At 41.3% G+C, this 20,478-nt stretch overlaps 1 long non-coding RNA gene across 2 annotated transcripts in view; it reads left to right on the top strand.

Annotated features, from left to right (window-relative positions):
- The window catches only part of LOC121041462 (uncharacterized), a 44,810-nt gene extending 24,653 nt beyond the window's left edge, over nt 1–20,157 (top strand). Inside the window, exons 5-6 of one of the 2 annotated variants that reach the window (XR_005795748.1) lie at nt 17,341–17,401; nt 18,574–20,157. This is a non-coding gene — a long non-coding RNA (uncharacterized LOC121041462). Of the gene's footprint in view, nt 1–17,337; nt 17,402–18,573 lie in introns of both variants that reach the window. The other variant, XR_005795747.1, reaches the window with a different exon arrangement.
- Nucleotides 20,158–20,478: the final 321 nt, after the last annotated feature.

The raw sequence follows: 20,478 nt of genomic DNA, 5'->3' as shown, positions 1-20,478 counted from the left end.
TCCATCTATAAGCATAGAGTTAGCTTGCCAGGGCTCAAGGCCCAGTTCCACCATTACTTGGTGCTTGACTCTGAGTTAACCCCTACTGAAGAGTATTAGGAGGCCTATTGTTATTGTACATAATACTGCAATGAACATCTTTTAACAAATAGATGTGTTTGTGCATTTATATGTTTATGTCTGTAGGGAGAATTCCTAAAAGTGAACTTCTTCACTCTAAGGTTAGGTAAATTTAAAATGTTCATGTGTATTAAAAAATAATAATTAAATAAAATTAAATAAAAATAAATAAATAAAATATTCATGTATATTGCTAACTCGCCCCTCAAAAAAGTCATACCAAATTTGTACTCCCGAGTACATGTACGTTCCTATTTCCTCACACCCTTGCTCACACTATTCACTGACAATCTTAACTTTTTAATCATTAGCAGTATCAAAAGTCAAAGAGAGAATTTCACTGTAATTTGCACTTCTTTGAGTAAATATGTGCATCTTTTCATATTTTAGTAGTCTCATTAGTTCATGCATACCCCATTCCCAATTTCCTAGTGTGTATTTGGTGTTTGTCTTTTTGCTTTGTAATGCTCTTGGTAGATTAATGTCTTTGTAAAACCAGAAAAGTTGGGAAGAAATTCTAGTTAATTTCATTCATGAAGGATACTTATAAATTTGAAAACTTTATGGTGATCAGCATTCCTACCTGAAAAAGCCCAAGACCTCCCCAGGTATGAGCAGTGAGATGCCCTAGCTGTGTATCACCTGCATTATTACCATACTCATCTTTGAAATAATCCATATTACATGTAAAGCAAAATGCAGAGAAGTCCAAGATGTGATCTCTACCCTTAAGTAAGACAGGAAAGCTCATCTTCAGTAAGAGTAGTTAAAGGGTATAAAGAATATTGCTTCAAAGAAAACACATACTTGAATAGACAGAGAAAGATTCAAAAGTACAAGAGTGAGAATTAAATGTGAGGAAACAATATGTAGACAAGGGTGAATAGAAGAGAGGTTTGGATGAGGGTACAGGGGGAAAGTTCACATATGGAAAGATAGGTTGGAGTCAAATTATTGAAGGCCTTGGCTACCTGGTTTATGCCTGGATTTTATGCCATAGGAGCAAGTGAAATTTTTGACACCAGTATGAAATAATGAAAATAATTTTTAGAAAGACCATTGTGACCTGTGAATAATGAATGAACGAATGAATAATTAATTAATTAATAGAAAATGTCACATTGGAAGAGAGGATGACAACCATATTAATACTTTCTGTGGGAGAGAATCAACTAGTTTAAAGGAAAAGTGGTGAGCATTTTCGTCAATTTATAATGCATAAAACAGCTATAGAACTAATGCTACCTAATGTTACCTAAGAAAAGAAAACTGATCCAAACCCAGAATTCTCTGTGTGTAGATTGAACATTCCAATGCAGTGCCTTTTTCTAAATCTGTGATTCAGCTTTCGTACCCCTCCACTCGCTCATTCTGATGATGGTAAGCCTTTCCCTGTTGGGTCTGGAATTCATACCAGCTTTCTCACAGACCAAGAAATTCCAAACATGCTATTGTCATTACACCTCATCAGTCATCCTAAGGAATGGCTTTATTTATTCTTGTGATTTGGAGAAATGAGGTGATGGTAGAAAGGGCTCAGAATAATGGGAGGAAGGTGTTGGCTTCACAGAAGCAGCAATTCCTTTCTTACTTCGTTTCCTTTACATGTTCCTAAAGGTTAGGTAATTGAGCTGAGCCCCCTGCACTATTACTGCACTGCAGTATCCGTTCAATAAACATTTATTGAGCACCTACAATAAATGTCAGGTACTGTGTAAAGTACTGGGAACAGCATTTAAAATATAGACCCAGTCCTTCTTCCAAGAGGCTTACAGACTGGCGGGAAGCATATAAACAAGTTCACATTCTACTGTGCTCTTCACACAGGACAAGGGGTTGGACTCTTCCCTTGAAATGTTCTGCATGTAACGACCCTACAGTACTCCCTCTCCAGTTCACTTCATGTTGTCCTCCACTTACATTCCTTTGTGTACTAGGTATAGAATCCATTGCTGAGGGGTATAGAGGATAAAAGGAATTCAAACAACATATATCTGGTAAACTTGCTGCAAAATGCCAGATGCGATAGTGGTTATGGAGATCACCAAACAGTCCAACGTGAAACCAATCCATGGAATTGGAGAGATGCAGTAAATGCATTTGCAAAGGTAAACTTCCTAATGTGGGTAATAAGTATTAAATAGATGGCACAGATAGTAAGTGCTGTGGGAACTTAGAAAACGAGGCATAACTTCCAGAAGAGGTGAGCTTTGCACTCTGTCCTGAGGGGATCTAACTGGAATAGGTAGAGGAGACCAGAGGTGTCTTGTGGAAGCCTGATTAGCGGTGTGGCTCTTTCAGTTCCCAAGGACAGAAGGCCAGTACAACTGACTCATGCAGAAGGAGTGGTCATGGGGCTTCCACATGGCTGGAGTCATGGGGTTCTATGATTTGAATTAGTTTGTCTCCCCCTCTTGGCTCTGCTTTCCTCCGCACTGGCTTTTGTCTCAGACTGACTGACTCCACCTAGTTGCTGCCAGGTTTATAGTTTAGTCCATTAACCACTCAGCACAAAAGACAATGGTTGGGTCTCATCACAGTGGCTTCCTCCATGAGCTCATTTTTTCGTCCTACACGTACAGAGGGGTAAGGGTCTTACCCACTTCTCTTCTCTAATAGTTCCAAACAAACTCCTATGATTTACTCTGATTGGACCCACTTATATCCGTTTCCCATCCTTGAGTCAATCATGGTAGCAAGGAGACTGGACTTAACTGATTGGCCAGGTCTGGATTATGTCTCCAGCTTTGGAACAGAAGCAAGTGGGGATAGCACCATCTGAGCCATATCAAAACAAGATTAGGGAAGAGAGGTGGCTCTCCAGAGGAAAAAAACTGTAATGCTGTCACCAGAAAAATAATAATAATCACCATCACTTATGATAAAGAATTTACAGCAAGTACTAAAAACTTACTCCCTGGGTACTAGTCTAAACAACTTTCATATATTATTTATTCCTCCTAACATCCTGTGAAGAAAGTAATCTTATCCCCATTTTTAGGCGAGGAAACTAAGGCATGGAGATGTACAGAAATTTATCTCATGGCTAGTAAATGTCACATCAGGGAGTTGAACCCAGGCTATCAGATTGCAGGGTTCATGGTCTTACCCACTATATTTTACTAAAATTGACTTCCTTACACACAGAAATCTAGCTAAGGCTCAGACTCAGAAATGAGCAAGTGCATCTGAAGAAAGGTGAGAAGACCAGCAACCCAGAAAGATGGTAATTTTGGTCTTTTCTCACAGCTATGGTAACAATATCCAGAAAGCTTGTAGGCAGTGCTATCCTCACCAAGAGGTCAAGTTCTGACCAGACCCAAGCAACCATCAACTGAACGTCCAAGGGGAATGAAATGATCACTACATAAAACTGAATTATGCCCCAGAAGCTACCCCAGCCCAATCCACTCGGCAACTTGTAGTTCACACTTTTACACAATTTACCAAGCACTGATTTCATATCTATATGTGATTCAAATTCCCTCTCTCTCTCTCTCTCTTTCTCTCTCCTGCTTTGAAACAGTATTCACAGGGCATATATAGATCTTAGTTAAAACTAACAATGCATTTAAAAACACACACAAAATCAAACAGTTGCCATTTTGGCATTGAGAAATAGCAGAGCCGGGCTTGAGTCTGTTTACCATGCATTTCCTGATGCAAAGCAAAAGCAAGCACAGTTGAGAAAACACCACAAAGCATTATATGGCGACAGCTTGTGTACTTCAGAAGAGAAATGGATACATTAGGAAAAGTTTTTCTCCCTTTGATGTAGAATGTGTGCTCTTTTTCTGTATTAAAATGGGAGTTAACTTTAAATAAATAAAATTCAGCCTGTAGGCTTCAGAAAACTAATGTTGTATTTTGACAATGTCATTTCTCTGATCCTTGGAAGCATTATGGGAGTTAACTTGGGCCTTCGTCATGATTTTCCTTTATGGCATGGAGAGCACATTATTTTTTCATCTCTGTGTTATTGATTCCCCCTCACTTCCTCCCACATTTTCTCTTTGCCAGCTGTTACCTCTGCCCCTTCTGCTGCCCCACTCACTGACTCATGCGAAGGAGTGGTCATGGGGCAGGTGAAGAGCCTTTCTGCTGTGTCTTTGGCTGCACACCATCCAGGCACGGCTGCCTCAGTGCTCCCTTCTCAGGTGCAAACCTGTCCTCTGCGTGGTTTCAAAACCTGGACAGACCTGCCTTTAAGAGATCAGAGTGAGCCTTGTGTTCACCTGATAATGCAGCGGAAGACACACAATTTGTACTTAGCATGGCTTTCATTGGATTTGAAGATGTTCCCCTCCGTTTAGGACAGAGAATGCAGGAGCCTAATACGCTGATGAGACTTGTTTTCTTTTGTGTTTCTATTTCTCCGAAAGAGTACTGAATAGTCAAATATTACTCGATCTGAGCTCCCGTAGAATTTGGTAATAAAGCCTTTTTTCTTCTAAACAAAATTACTTTCAGGTAAACGAATATGTAGACACCTCAAATAAGGTGTGCTTTGCTACATGAGGAAAAGGAAGTGTTTTTATCCTATTAATTGTCCATTTTGATCACTCTTTCTATTCAAGGAACTGCTTCTAAAACAATGCATTTGAAACATTCAGAGCTACAATTAGAAAAAGAAAATTCTTTAATATGAAAAAAGTTGCCACGATTGAAGAATTTTCAGAATTTCTTGGTTATTATTTGGAAATTTATAGCTTCTAGAGTTGAAGTTTTTCAAACAAAAGGTGTATTTGTGTGTAAGGAAGAGTCTGAAATTATATGCAAAACTGTGTGCATATGCATGTTTGTGTTCTGAAGAAAGGCTTCATGGCTTTAATCAATTCTCAGGAGGGCTGATGACAGAAAGAATTCCCAGTTCACCTGTCTCACTCTCCTCCCTTCCCTTGCTTCTCTGAAGTCAACAGCTCTCTGTCTCTGCCTCTCTCTCTCTCTCTCTCTCTCTCTCTCCCTCTCTCACCAGCTTCCTGTTAATCCCTTCTCAGATGAACTGTTCTTTTGTTTTCTGACCCAGTGAGGCTGAGCCAGGGTGGTGATGGTGGTAAATGGCAAGACTGCAGTGAGCGCCCTGGGGGCGGGCTGTTAGGAAGATGGACGGTGCCTCCTAGACCTGCCCTGAGGAGCATCTCCTGGGAGGGAAATGGTGCATCCAAGATGCCACCATGTCAAACCTCCATTACACTGAAGATACACTGACCGAGACCATCCAGGGGAGAGACTGAAGTGGGTAGTAGCTTTCCCTGAATACTTCCCTGTCATCCATTTTTTCCCCATTTGGTTTTATTTCTTATTTGATGTTTCAGGGCATCTTTTCCCCCACTTTCCTTGGCTTCGGTATCCATTACAACATCCTAACACTCTAATTGGCTTTCTGTGGGGGCAAACAGGAGGCATTGCTTCCGGCAGGATAGGATTTTCTGTCCTGTTCATTGATGGGTTAATTTTTATTGGACACCGTGTGCCACCAGCAGAACCAAAGATCCAAAACATGCTTCTAGCTTTAGGAGTTTATGTTCTGATGAAAGTAAGACAACACATTCCAACCTCCCAGTTTCTTTCTCTTACCAGTAGTATTCCCTTCTATTTCTTTCCTTTAAGACAAGTCTCCATAAGCAATAAGTGGATACTGAGGTACCCAGACACATAATTTAGGGCCCAGAAACATGCTATTAAAAAAAAAAGCTGAGGTGCCTGGGAGGCTCAGTCAGTCAGTTAAGCATCCCACCCCAGCTCAGGTCATGATCTCACGGATTGTGAGTTTGAGCCCCACGTCAGGCTCTGTGCTGACAGCTTAGAGCCTGGAGCCTGCTTTAGATTCTGTGTCTCCCTCTCTCTCTCTCTCTGCTCCTCCCCTGTTCACGTGCTCGCTCGCTCTCTTTCTCTCTCAAAAATAAATAAACGTTAAAAAAATAGAAATTAAATAAATAAATACATACATACATAAGCCAATTGGATCAGGCAGCCTGATGGGGGGAGTGGGTTCATTGGAAGAGTTTGAGTAATCATATTCATTGACTGGTTGTTCAATGCTGGACTTTAAAACAGTCAAACATTTCTCCAGATTCTTTTGGTTCTATCCTACGTCATTAGATTACATTATGTCAAATTTTAAGTAGTCATTTGAAGAATGTTTCATTGTGCCTCCATGTCCATGCTACAAGAATCCATATGATTATTCCTCCATAAATTAACGGGCCCCCTTTCCAGACATTTCACTTTCCTTTCACCAAGTGCTCACAGCTGAGTAACCTAGAGTGTTTCCCAGTTTGCTCAGTGGAAATTTAGTGCTCAAATAAGCTAATTGTTTCATCTCTGAATCAGTCACAATATTTCTGAACCACCATTTCCTCCTCTGTAAAATGATGGTATATTGGAGATGGTGATCTTTAAGATTCTTCCAGCTCTGCATCACCTCCCAACACACACACACACACACACACACACACACACACACACACTTTCTTGTATGATTTCTGATCTCATTCATACCCTTCTTTAATTACAAAAGAAGCTGCATACCAGTATGACCCATGTCTGCCTTGTTCACCTATATACCCCTGGTTTCCATATAAATGGAGTGCACTCAATATATACTGAAGGAATAAATTACTCTGCACGCATCTTGATGTGCGCCTCAAATCCTTCTTTAGAAGGAAGCGGTCCATAATATAAATTCTCACATTTCATTTGCATACAATTCTTACATCATGTGTAAAAATCTTATGTTCACTCTGCCTGTGCAGCTACAGGTAAAATGTTATCACTTCTTTCTCTTCTTTTTTTCCCTTGTTGATCTAATTCTCCTGCATAGTTTTCATAAAAGTCCCCAATTTGAAAAGAAAGCTAAAATATAGAACAAGAAACCTGCCAGCTGGTGGCCAGAGCTGGGGCTGCTCAGAAAGAAAGGAGCAAGGTCCCTAAGCCCAAGGAGGCCACTAAACCTACCAGCTGACCACCAATCTAACAATACACAGAAGGAACAAAGCTCCTTGTTCCCTAGGCTAAAAATGCTAAACTGTCCCAGCAAACAATGGGTCTGATGCTTCAGAACTGGGCAGAATGAGCCAACCACTGCCCAGAGGCCCTGGAGACTCCCATTGTTGCCCAGAAAGAGTCTAACCTGAAACTAGGATCAAACCAACTTCAACCATGTTAAATGTGCTGCTTTGATCTTTCCCTGTGAGTCAGAGGTTTTGCTCTCAACATAAAGCTTAGCCAGAACAATGAGATGGTGTTCTTGGAGAGGGGGATGGCAGGAAGTTAAAGGATGGATTATGGGGAAGATCGAGTTAAAAACGGGAAACCGAGATGGGAGAAGAGATGTACTTGTGGGATTGATTTTCTCTCTCTAAACGGCAGTCTGAAGCGACTTCCTTCCTATACATTTGATGGGCAATGCTGCTCTCTAGTGGCCAAGTGAGATGAGCACATGTTCCAATTAAATTCCCATAATATTTAGGGGCATGTTTTGTTGTTGGGGGATTTCATTGTTTTTGTTTTTGTTTTTGTTTTAAGTTTCCTTATTTACTTTGAGTGAGAGAGAGCACACGTGCAGGAGGGGCACAGAGAGAGAGAGAGAGAGAGAGAGAGAGAGAATCCCAAGCAGGCTCCTGGCTGTCAGCACAGAGCCTGATGTGGGGACTCACCAGCCAGGGAGATCTCGACCTGGGCTGAAACCAAGAGTTGGTGGGTCCGGTCGCTTCACCGACTGAGCCACCCAGGCGCCCCTCATTTTTAAGATTATTTTGGTTTTATGTCTTAAAATGAAAAGATAGACATTTTACCAAAACACATAATTCCTTCTAAAAGAACTCAGGTAACTCTCTTCCTCTTTGTTTCTTCACTCATTTTTCCATGATGTTCCTACATATGTGGGCAATTGTGGGCCTTCCCAGCAAACCATGTGGCCCGGGTGTTTGAAGAGGCCTAGGGAGGCCTGGCACCTCTCTTCCACCTCAGGCTCTGGCCACTAGAGGACCTCTGGGAGACGCACCGGGTGGACATTTTCTGTCACTGCTCCCTTCAGTTGGAAGGCTCTGTCCTTATTTCCTCACATGGATGGTTCCTTCCCATCACTCAGCTCAGCTCAGAGGCCACTTGGCTCCGGCAGTCCCACTGCACCCCCACCCTCCCAGAATGCCAATCCCCAGCACATTATCATTTTTCTGGCTTCATACAGCTCATTGCTTTTCAAAATTATGTTGTTTATTTGTTTCCTTATTTACTGTCTCTCTCTCTCCTCCATCACAATATAAGCTTTATAACAGCAGGAGCCTTATTTTTTTGTTCCATTCATATATCTCCAAACACTAGAAAATGTTGCAGGTGCTTGGCACATAGCAGACTCTGAAAAAATATTTTTGAATGAATGATAGAAAAATATTTGTCTCCTAAAACTTCTCTCACAGCAGTAATAGTTTTGCCTAACATGTTGCCATCTCCAATGTTAGGAAAGTGGGACATGAAGATATAGGCAGAATTTCACTAGGGAAATATAATGTACAAAACCCCTGTCCAAGCATCAGCAGAAGTAGCAGATTAGTATTGCAAATTACTAGTACTAGGTTTAATTTAATTTTTAAAAGTCTGATTGTCTAGGTTTCTCCTTGTCTGCTCAGCAAAAAGTCCTACTGTATGCATGTACAGTTTTCTAAAACAATAGAAATACCCAGAAGGGAACGTAATAGTAAAGAAAATTCTCAGTCTTGTTAATAATCAGATGTCAGTTGGTAGTATGATTTAATTTAATTGATTTAAGAGACATAAAGCTATGGATATACAACCCGATCATATCAGGAGAGTTTCTAAGAGGACAATATATCCTTTCTTGGTAATACCAATATATCCTGTGCTGTAGTGACCACAATATCTGCCTTCATTATACCTTTTATTTTTTTAATGTTTATTTATTTTTGAGACAGAAAGAGAGTGTGAGCAGGGTAGAGGCAGGGAGAGACTGGGATAAACTACCCAAAGTGGGCGCTGTGCTGACAGCAGCGAGCCCAATGTGGGACTCGAATTCATGAACCATAAGATCATGACCCAAGCCGAAGTTGGATGTTCAACTGACTGAGCCACCCAGGCACTCCTGCCTTTATTATACCTTTTAAAGCAAATCTTTAATGGTTTCCTTATGTAAGAACCATCTTTAAAATAAGACATGTTTTGATAGTCTACTTATAGCAAGGTTTTGGTTTCATTTTTTCCTCCCTCCCCCCCCATATAAAATATAATATGCCACCCCAATGCATAAAACAAAAAAAATTCTGAGCTTCCCTGATTAAAGCCATGTAGGGACCCAGAGTTCTGCCCAATGAGTCTCTCTCACCATTCTGTCCTCCCTCCCCTCCTTCCATTTTGAAAGCCACTAAGTTCCCCCAGTGGGGCTACAGGGCTCCTAAATACAGACAGAAAACAATGGTGTAGATCATACCCACGGTAATCCCAACACTTTAAAAATTCTAATGTTCTATTATTAATTCTGGCTAAAGAGAAGCACTTATTAAACAAGCTAATGTGTGATTTCCATACATTTGCTTATTCAATAAATAATGTGGATTGCATTCTTACTATGTGCCAGGCTCTGCTAAGAACAGAGAATACCTGTGAAACAAACAAGGCCCCTGCTTTCACAGAGTTTATTGTAGTGGGAGATACTGATAAATAGACAGTTATAATGCAGCGAATGTAGCAAATGTGATGATCGGGTAAATACAGAGCAGAGCATACAGGGAGTACACTTAGCAGGAGCTTTATAGATCAGATATAGATGTAAATGAGTGAAAAGTGTGGGAAGCGCTTTTCCAGCTAAGAGGATCACAAGTACACATGGGCCCAGGGTGAGAAAGGGCATGGCCCACCTGAGGAACCGGAAGAAGCTCTGTTTCAATGGAGCATCAAGTGTATGGGAGACACAAGAGGGAGAGGGAAGGGTGAGGCTGGAGAGATGAGCAGAGTCCACATCACAAAGGGTCATTATAAATAGCTTGAACTTGAGCTGGAGGACAGTGTAAACCTATTGAAAGATTATAATCAAGCAAATGATGTGATCAGTTCAGTTGTAGTTGAAGAATGCCAGCAAGCCTAATCAATGAGGTTGACGAGGAGAATGTTGTAGTAATTGAGATGAGAGATGATGGTGGTCTAATTTAAAAATGGCCATTGACATGGAGAAGAAAGGTATTTAAGAAATACTCAACAAGACGTGGTTGGTAGACTATGAGAGATGAGGGTAAAGGAAAAGGAAAGGATCATGTCCAGGTTTCTGGCTTGAGCTACTGAGTGGATGGAGATTCCATCATTAATACAGAAGAACTAATATGGGCAGAAGGATAATGAGTTTTATTGGACATGTTGTGGGATATGCTTGTCAGACAAGCAAGTGGAAATAATTGGGATACAGTTGTGTATGTGGATTTGAATCTCAGAAAAAGTACGGCCTAAAGATAAACATAGAGGATTCATCAGCATATGTGGTTGGTGGTACTTGAAAACATGAAAATACATAAGATATACAAAAGATTTGTAGAGAAAGAAAGAGAGGCTCTAGAATAGAACCTTGTGGGACAACACATGCAAAGGGCAAGGAGAAGAAGGGCTCCACAGGAAACAGAGAATGAAGCAACAAGAAGGTAGAAGGCAAATTTTTGGAAACTAAAGGAAAAAAATGTTTGGGGCACCTGAGTGGCTCAGTCGGTTAAGCATCCAACTTCATCTCAGGTCATGATCTGACGATTTGTGGGTTTGAGCCCTGTGCCGAAGCACAGAGCCTGGAGCCTGCTTCAGATTCTGTGTCTCCCTCTCTCTCTGCCCCTCCCCCCTCACACTCCATCTCTCTCCCAAAAATGAATAAATGTTAAAGGAAAAGAGTGTTTCAAGGAGAAAGTGATTGACAATGTTGGATTTTGCTGAGAGATAACTGAGAAATATTCTTTGGTTTTATCCAGAAGGCACTCATTGGTAACCTTAGTGAAAATAATATGCATGGAAGTCCTAAGAATAGAAGTCACACTGTTATAGGGTCAAAGGAAGATGGAAAAGTAGAGACAACAGTGAGACAATTCTTAGGAAGTTTCGCTATGAAAGAAAAGTAGGACATAGGGTGATAACAGAATAGAAATGTAAGGCCAAAGGAGGTTTTTGTTTGATTTTATGTAGAAATACTGATGGAAAGGAAAGTATTGTCATTTCTATTTTATAGAGAATCAAAGAGGTTAAGCAATTTACCCAAACTCAACCAAGGTAGAGGTGGTCAACCTTTTTTGTGACACAAAACTCCTATCTGTGTACACATTAGATTTAATTCAGTGGCATGATGGTTTAAAACATGAAAATTAATAAGCGGGTAAGAGGTGCCATCCAGACAAGTTTAGCTTTTGGTGTGTACCCAAATACCTCCTAGGCACACCCCCAAATTCAGCTTCCAGGAGACGTAAACTAAAACACTACTCATGCAGAGCATGTATTCTGGAATCAGACTGCTTAGTTCAAATGCTAGTCACATGTGTACTAATTTAATGACCTTAAGCAAGTCACTTACCCTCCCTAAGTCATAGACTCATTAGTATACTATGAGGATGTTCACAGTGTCTATTTTTGGGACATGAGTTCTCCATAAGTCTCTCGTATTGCTACATATCTTATGGAGACACTGACTGCCCTCTGTTCTAGGCTACCTTCCTGAGGATTTTGTATAGCAAACAGCCTTGGGACACAGAAATAGTGTCTCCCTCAAAGCAAAGGGCAGGCATACCTACTGTCTATGATAAAAGATTTAAGTTTACTAAGCTTAGGGCTCCTCCTTGGGCTCCTACAACACAGACCACTGTGTATGCTGGCATCTCCATGGAACTGCGGGGCCAGAAGAAGTACACAAATGGGCTGAAACTCATGCTTTAGCCTGAGTCACGAGTGATAAAGTCCTTTGTCTCGTTCTCAGGGGGCTTATGTCTTCTGCCAGGCCTCAGAAGTTTGCCAATAAAGCAAAATCTCAGATCCCTTGCAGTTCTTCACATCTTATAGAATTTAAAGATGAAATGAGTTTCTTCACTGAAAATGTTTAACACACTCCTTGGTACTTGGTAAGCACTCCATAAATGCTAACTCTGTATTATACCCATCACAATAAGGGTACGCCCATGGGAGTACCACGTAAATGAAAGCACGTATGCCTGAAGCCCCACTTGAAGAAATCGGTCCTGTGTGTTAAAGCTTTGTGTAATTCTAGGAGTATACTTTTATATATTCCGAATACAAATGCCAACGGGAAGGTGACTTACATAACTGTCCTTTCCCATCAATATCTCAGTGACTACCAACACTCAATTCTCATAGCAGAATTTGGCAGAGGAAGACTTAAGAAGTGTATGTTTTATGTGTTGGGGAGAGAGCTTTGAACATAAGGTATTGCCCAGATAAACAGACTTGAGTAGGAGCTAAAGGTATCATTATGAGGATGAGGTTGGTATCTATCTTGTTCAGTACTGTATTTCCAACACAAGACCTAGGATACAGAGGCCCAAAGAAATCTTTCTTAAATAGATGACATCTCAGAGAGAAGTTCAGGGAGCCTTTCTTTGTCATCCAGAAGTAGATATCTAAGTCACTGAAGTGTCCCTGTCCTCAAATTATCTCCACCAAACTTGACAACCATTTTACCTACTAAAAGGAAACTCCATCAAAAGTCTAAGATAAAAAGCAACAATAAAATAACAAAACAAACTTTTGACCTACTTTGTTATGCACTGAAAGGCACACTTTGGCAGACAAAAAGGCTTGTGCTATGTAATTGTCATCAATGTTTCACTTAATATTTTAATGAGCTGAGCAACTGACATCCTGGCTGAACACATGCCTTTTGTGGGTCTTGTTGCTAAGCAAAAGAAGTGTATAAAAAAACGTGTTGTCCTTTTTTTTTTTTTTTCAAAAAAACAAAAGTCACTAATTCCTGAAAACATAAATACATCTCAACTGCCACTTGGATTTATACAAAGATGATTCCTGTCATCCTCCTTCCTTCTCAAGCCAGCTCTTCTCATGTTTTCCTTTTCCCTCAGAGCTGCTGTGTTGGGTTCCAGACCCCTATGCTGGTTCCTGGATGCAGAGCAGATGCTTCTGAGCCAGGACATGTCTGCCAGGACAGGCGGTGTCATTTTTAGCTATTTCTCTTCTACTTTCCCCAACCCTTCCCAGAACTACACTGATACATTTATTTTAATATTCTTTCTTTCCCTTCAGCTGGCAAAGTTTTCTCCATATCTGATGTTTTTCTCTATTTACTCTATGCTCTTCTCTCTTCCCTGCCCCCCTGCCCTCAGTTCTCTCCATTTCCCTCTCTCCGTGGATGGGTGATATTTTGGAAACTCCAGAATGATCAAGAAGCAGTTTTAGAGAGGGGTGCCTGGGTGGCTCAGTGGGTTAAGCATCAGACTTCAGCTCAGGTAATGATCTCACACTCTGTGAGTTCGAGCCCCACGTCAGGCTCTGTGCTGACAGCCCAGAACCCGGAACCTGCTTCAGATTCTGTGTCTCCCCCTCTCTCTGCCCCTCCTCTGCTCATGCTCTGTCTCTCTCAGTCTCAAAAATAAATAAAAACATTAAGAAAAAAAAATTTTTTTTAAAGAAGCAATTTTAGAGAAGCAGGGGAGATTGGTAATATGATTCTAAATTTGGGGCACCTGAGTGCCTCAGTTGATTAAGCATCCGACTCTTGATCTCGGCTGAGGTCATGATCTCATGGTTCATGAGTTTGAGCACTGAGTCAGGCTCTATGCTGACAGCATGGTGCCTGCTTGGGATTCTGTCTGTCTGTCTCTCTCTCTCTCTACCCCTCCCCAGCCTTTATGCTTAAAATAAATAAATAACCTTTAATAAATAAATAAATAAATAAAATTGGAGGGTGGGGGAGCAGCAGCAAACTGAATACTCTCTAAGCAGTGTGGTATTTACATTCCTTATTTGCCAGCCTTTGAAGATAAACATTAAAAATTTCCCCATCATATAGATGGAAAAACTAAGGACTGAGAGGTTAAGCTACCACACCAGGTTTAACAGCGAGTAAATGGCACCACCAAAATTTGCACCCAGACAGTGTGATTCCACGGCTGACTCAGCCTTGTGCTCTCCTGTCTTGAGCTCAGATTTGGAGGGGGGGGGGAGCGGATAAACAGGAGTTATCTAAACAATTTAATAAAGGAGAGGTCAAGTTCTTCTAGGCAGAGGGCATGGCAATGTATAGAGGCCTAAAGATGTGAACCAGCTTAACAAATTTGGGGAACCACAATATCCACAGGGGAGTAACCAGGAAACAAACAAAAAACCTAGGAAACTTTGGAGACTCGTTTATGACATACTTAGGAGTGGAAAGACATGGAGGGTCATATTTAAGAGACTTGGGCTCAAATAACATCTAACATAATGGTCAATGCCTTATTTAAGCCCCTATTTCCTCATCTCTAAAATTGGGATGACACATATTTCACGGTTTAATGGCAAAGATTTTTAAAAGATAACATATGAAATAGTTTTGTAAACCGTGGCATTTTATGCAAATATCTTTCACCCTCTTAGCTTCTCCCTCTCTGTCACGGAAAGTAGGTCCATAATTGAGACTGAGGAAGCAACTATAAAATAAAGGACATTCCAGAGGCCTGGGGAAATCTTGCAGGCAGCCTGCAGTCTGGAAGTTATTCTTTTTGAGCCTGAAGTCTGGGAGGTTTATGAGACCCATCCTAACCCAGCGGCACAGAGAAAACGGTTTTGTCAAAGACATTAGTCAAGCATTTTTCTACTTGAGAGAAGTTGCACCTTTGAACTCTGGCATTTTATGGATTTTTTGAAATATGATAAGAACAGAAGTGACTAAAACAAAGGAATGCTAGACTCTATATCTTAAAAACTGAACTTTGAGAAAATATGGAGAACCCGCAGAATTTGTACACCTGCTCCAATCCAGTGAGCTGGTATGGGATGCAGGTCAGCTCAGAACCTGGACGGGGGTGGAAGCCAGGCTCATCAGCAGATGAAAATGTGGTCCGTGACAGAAGATCCCAAGCCCAACACAAGAGCCACCTCCCCAAGCCACCACTTGGTTTCAGTACATGGAATGATTTGGAGCCATTTGCAACTTGGGCAATACTAGTCAGCAGAAAATTCTGTCACATTTTGAGGGCTCCTCTCTGTCCCTAAGCACCATTCTAAGAGCTAAAGGTAGAGCCATGGACAGGACAAGCAATGTCCCTTCTCTCTTGGAACTTACATTCTAGGCCCAGTTGGGTAGGTGGAGAGTACAAATGAATCAGGTGATTTTAAAAAAGTGCTCAGTGACATATAAGAAGTACTCACCTGTATTAAACTGTATAGATAGATTAATGAGGCCTAGGATTCTCTCAAAAGGCCCTCTTTTTGCCACAAGGCAGTCAAGCCAACTGTCTTCATTGGCAATGCCATTGAAAGCAGTCATTCAAATTCATTCAGCCATTTGGCAAACTGTTCTTAAGTATCTATTCCATGCCAGGCACTATGCTAGGTGCTAGGGATAGAAAGACAAAACATATCCCACTCAGTAACCCTTTTCTTGAGGAATCAGCTTCTGTGGACTTTGTTCTTCTACTGATTTGGCCCACTTGCAGATTCAGCCTGAATGTACCTGCTACCAGGAGGACACAGAAGGCTTGGTGTCAAAAGGCTTGCAAGAGCCTGGATGGCCCAGGCTTCCCGTGTAGAAGTAAGGAGTGACATTTTCACAAGGCAAGTGGCTCCCTCCTGGAGGTTCCCATTGTTCTCAGAAACTCATGTAAATCTAGTAAAGAAAATGAAAGTTAAGCATTTGGCAGTGTGGCGACCAATTCTCTCCCAAGCATGAGCACACATGGTATTTAATTTATAGAATGGTAACCCAACCACAGAATGTTCTAGAAGTCTCCGGTATTCTAGAAGTCTAAAAGCCTGGAAGTTTACCATCTGTAAAGAGGAGTGGGAAATCATTACAGAGGAAGAGTCTTACTGGCAGCTGCATCCACACAGCAGAGCAGAGTCCTGTGAACTATAGTGCAAGGTCCCCTAACTACTAGCTCTCTCTGGGCCCACAAACATGCATGGACACATACAAATAATTAGGATGGCTTTGGCCATCTCATTATTAATATTTGGCCAGTTCTATAGCATCTTTTCTTCACTAAATCCCATGATGCCTTTGAGAAAAGCCTAATCTTTTCTTGCCAAGATATAAAGCTCTCTTCCAGGTGCCTGTTAATCCTTTTTTATTTTTACTTCTTTTTTTAAAGTGAAGAGAGTTTATTGAGCTAACAGACCCATTTAATTTGTGATTTCAAAATTGTGACCAGAGAAGTTTGAATTTGTGAGTTGCTTAAACGTTTGCAAGGTGGAAAACAGCCCAGATGAGCAGCCAGAAAGGCCGAGAAGGAAACACAGGTGATGAGAAAGGAAAATAATCTTCCCCAAGAGGCGGAGCAGGGAGCAAATGGAAAAACACATTACAGAGCAAGAAAGAACACATTGTGTCCACCAGAAAATTGTTGTCAATCTCTTCTCAATTTTCGTCCAAAAAACATGCATGAATATGCAACAATAAATGTACATGTCAAATGGGGTTACAAATGCCATCATTACACACAGCAGGACAACAAGGCTCTCTTTTGAGGTAGGAGACTTGACAGGAAGAAGAAATCTAAACTATGTTCAAATTTAGCAGAGAGCCCTTCTGGAGGAAAGTTGATCCATAAATCCAAGATATAAATAAACAAGCCACCAACTTAGACAATGTTCTTGAAAAACTGACGAGGCAAATCTCTTTTTTTTTTTTTTTTTTAATTTTTTTTTTCAACATTTATTTATTTTTGGGACAGAGAGAGACAGAGCATGAACGGGGGAGGGGCAGAGAGAGAGGGAGACACAGAATCGGAAACAGGCTCCAGGCTCCGAGCCATCAGCCCAGAGCCCGACGCGGGGCTCGAACTCACGGACCGCGAGATCGTGACCTGGCTGAAGTCGGACGCTTAACCGACTGCGCCACCCAGGCGCCCCAGAGGCAAATCTCTTAAATTGGAAACATGGCCCCGAATTCCATTGGGTTTCCCCTGACTTGATGAAGGACTATAATTGCTGCCCTCCCTAACCCGCAGTCCCACCCTGCTTCCACCCATACACAGGCACCCCTCCCAGATATTAATGTGATTTTCTTTTTAGCAGGCTGAGATATCACACTGACCTCTTCGACTCCATGTCAGTTGTGGATCCTAAGAGTCACCAGGTAGGCTTTTCCAGATATGCTTTGGTTTGATTTCTTACTATGCCTTTACTTCAAGTGGCAGGAAACTTTTTTTTTAATTTATATATAAACCTCATAGGCCATGAGTGAGAACGGTAATTTGACTAATATAGATTTTATATTGTATAGTACTATTATCAAAGTACTTTGATAACTTTATAGGTTGATTTTAATTTTGTTTTGTTTTAACCACAGAGGAGACCTAATTAAGATTTAAGCTCTTCTTCAGGATGGAAAATTCCATCATGAACCCTAGACTTAGTACTCTGAACAGGAGCCTCAGTCATATTTTTGGATACTTGGTGAAGCAGATGTATTCCTGGATAGATGGTTGAGGCAGGGTACCCTCAGAGCTATTAGTAGCTCTGTATCAGGCCATAAGTGACAGCACATAACTCAAGGGTAAAGGCTTGTTCTGAAAAATACAACTGACTATTGTCCTAAAGAATGAATCCTGGAGAGAATAAAACAGACCACGAAGGCGAGGGCTCTCTCCTCTTCAGTGCTGAGCACAGTGCCTGGCATGGACGAGTTGTTCTATGAATAATATTTTGAATAAGTGGATGTTCCCTTATCCTCATTGGTATATTCACTAAGTACCTGACAAAACACCAAAACCTGAAATCATACTTCAAATTTGAAAATTCAAATTTTTCAACTTCTCTTACTAATGCGTATTTTGCCACCGTTCCCAATGGATTGCAGAATGAACTGACTAGACTCTTCTATACTCAACTTCTCATCTTTTAAAGCTCAAGGATACTTCAACTGTAAGACCTGTAAGACCTGTACTGGCCTTAACTCGGATAGATCATTTTCTGTTCCACAGCCCATCACAACAAAGATCTGGGAAATTCATAAACCACCTAATTGTCCCCTGAATCACAAAATATCCAATTCAAAGCAAAGTATGGGTCAAGGGACAAAGACTGTTTTCTAATGGTTTGTGCTTCACTATGTTTATTATTATTTTTTAATTTTTTTAGAACGCCTTGTTTGGAATGTGAGTACTGTATTTTTATCCTACCAAGAAAAGAAGGTTTTGTGCCTGAAAATATTTTTTAAGTTGATAGAAGCCATGAAAAGGACAAAACCACTGATAGCTTATGTTCACTTATGGTCTTCCTAACCCTCTCTTCTTGGTTTCTTTACAGCTGTTAAGGATGTTTTGCCTGAATGCCACCAAGACACTGAGTACACCTCTGCCCCTCTGCACCCACCTTGAGGTCAGATTTGATACTTGACTGCATTTTAAAAAAAATTTTTAAAGACAAATTCACATTTCCCAAGCATTAAGGATTAGTTTAGATTTTCTGAAGAATGTTCCAAGAAGACAGAGTCCTGCTGGCAGGTGGCAATATATCCTCTTTGCAACCATCCAGGAGAAGAGATTTTACATTCCGTCAGCAAACTCTGATAGTGTTGAACAAACATATCTACAAAAATGTCAGTTTACTTGGTCTGGGAGGAGATAAGCCATTGCCTCAGATTCCTTCTTTGCATTCCCTTTCTCTTTGTTATCTTGCTCCTGAATTAACTGCTATATTTCTATGCTTAGGAAATATAATAAACTGTAGTAGAAAGCACAAAGGGCCAGTGTGGGATTGTAAAATGGCAAGGAACAGAATCCTACTTTATGCTACTTCAGGACGCTCAACTGTCGCACAGCAGAATCACAAGGGGAGCTCTACAAAAATTGCTGGCAATTTTCATTAGTGGGTCTGGGCAGGAGATTCGTGCATCTGGAGTTGTAAATCCTGCACGTAAACCTTTCCCTCAGCAGCCTCTGGTCTCTCCTCCTCTCTGCATATGATTTGTTCCTGCCTAACAAAGCTAATTCTTTCGCTGATTCCTACACCATGATGCCAGAGGTCCTGTGGCTTTGGTTTGCCCAAGCACCAGTTCTGGCTCCCACCCTGCAGAACCTTTCAGAACCATCTGTCAGTTCAAATTACAGAGCAAATAGAAGAACCTCAGTTCTTCTTTGTTCAAATATTAGTCCCACCACTTCTAGATGTGTGACTTTGACCATGATACTTAGAACTCTAATTTCTTCTGTAAGACAGAGATACGAACTTCTACTTCACTGGGCTGTTGTTGGATTAAGTGCAAATGTATATATGGCAACTGTCCCAGCGCCTGGCCCCTACCAAGTCGGTCCCCATCCCCCTTCAGGCAAAGGTAAGGCTAAGAGCCCAATCTGCAATTTGTCTCTCACCCTGAGCTGGTGTCACCCCCGCTTTCCACAGGTGTCTACAGTGTGGTCAGATGAGTCTTGTTGCCTCTCCCTTTGCTCACATTTTTCAATAGCCATTTTCATAACTCCCTATGACAGAGATAGAAAAGAAAGTTTCTGAAATTCAGAGTGGTTTGGCTTACTTGTGTTAGAGTCTCTGGCTGAGAAGAAAATTAAAACTAAAAGCCAAAATTCAATGTTTGTTGTGGGTGTCGGTGGATTTAATTCATCTGTGCCGTCTTAGTTTGGGCTACTCTAACAAATTACTACAGACTGGGTGGCTGGAACAGCAAACACTTCTCAGTTCTGGAGGCTAGAAGTCAAAGATCAGGTGCCAGCAAATCCAGTATCTGGTGAGAACCTTCGTCCTGGGTTGCAGGTGACTTGTCTTCTTGCTGTTGTGCCCTCATATGGTGGGGAGGAGAGGGAGCAAGCTCTCATGTCTCATCTTAATAAGGTCACTAATGAGGGACGCCTGGGTGGCTCAGTTGGTTAAGTGTCCAACTTCAGCTCAGGTCACGGTCTCACAGTTTGTATGTTCCAGCCCCGCGTCGGGGTCTGTGCTGACAGCTCAGAGCCCAGAGCCTGCTTCAGATTCTGTGTCTCCCTCTTTCTCTGCCCCTCCCCTGCTCACAGTCTGTCTCTCTCTCTCAAAAATAAATAAACATTTAAAAAAATTATTTTAAAAAGGGCACTAATGCCATCCATGATGGTTCCACCTTCAGGACTTAATTACCTTCCTGAAGCCCCACCTCCTAATACAATCACATAGGGGATTAGGATGTTAGCATATGATCTTTGCGGGGGGGGGGGGGGGGGGGGG

The sequence above is a fragment of the Herpailurus yagouaroundi genome, unplaced genomic scaffold (genome assembly GCF_014898765.1).
Source record: "Herpailurus yagouaroundi ecotype Mexico unplaced genomic scaffold, PumYag 184, whole genome shotgun sequence".
In the NCBI taxonomy this organism is placed as follows: Eukaryota; Metazoa; Chordata; class Mammalia; order Carnivora; family Felidae; genus Herpailurus; species Herpailurus yagouaroundi.
This window is presented reverse-complemented; position numbering and strand designations above follow the sequence as displayed.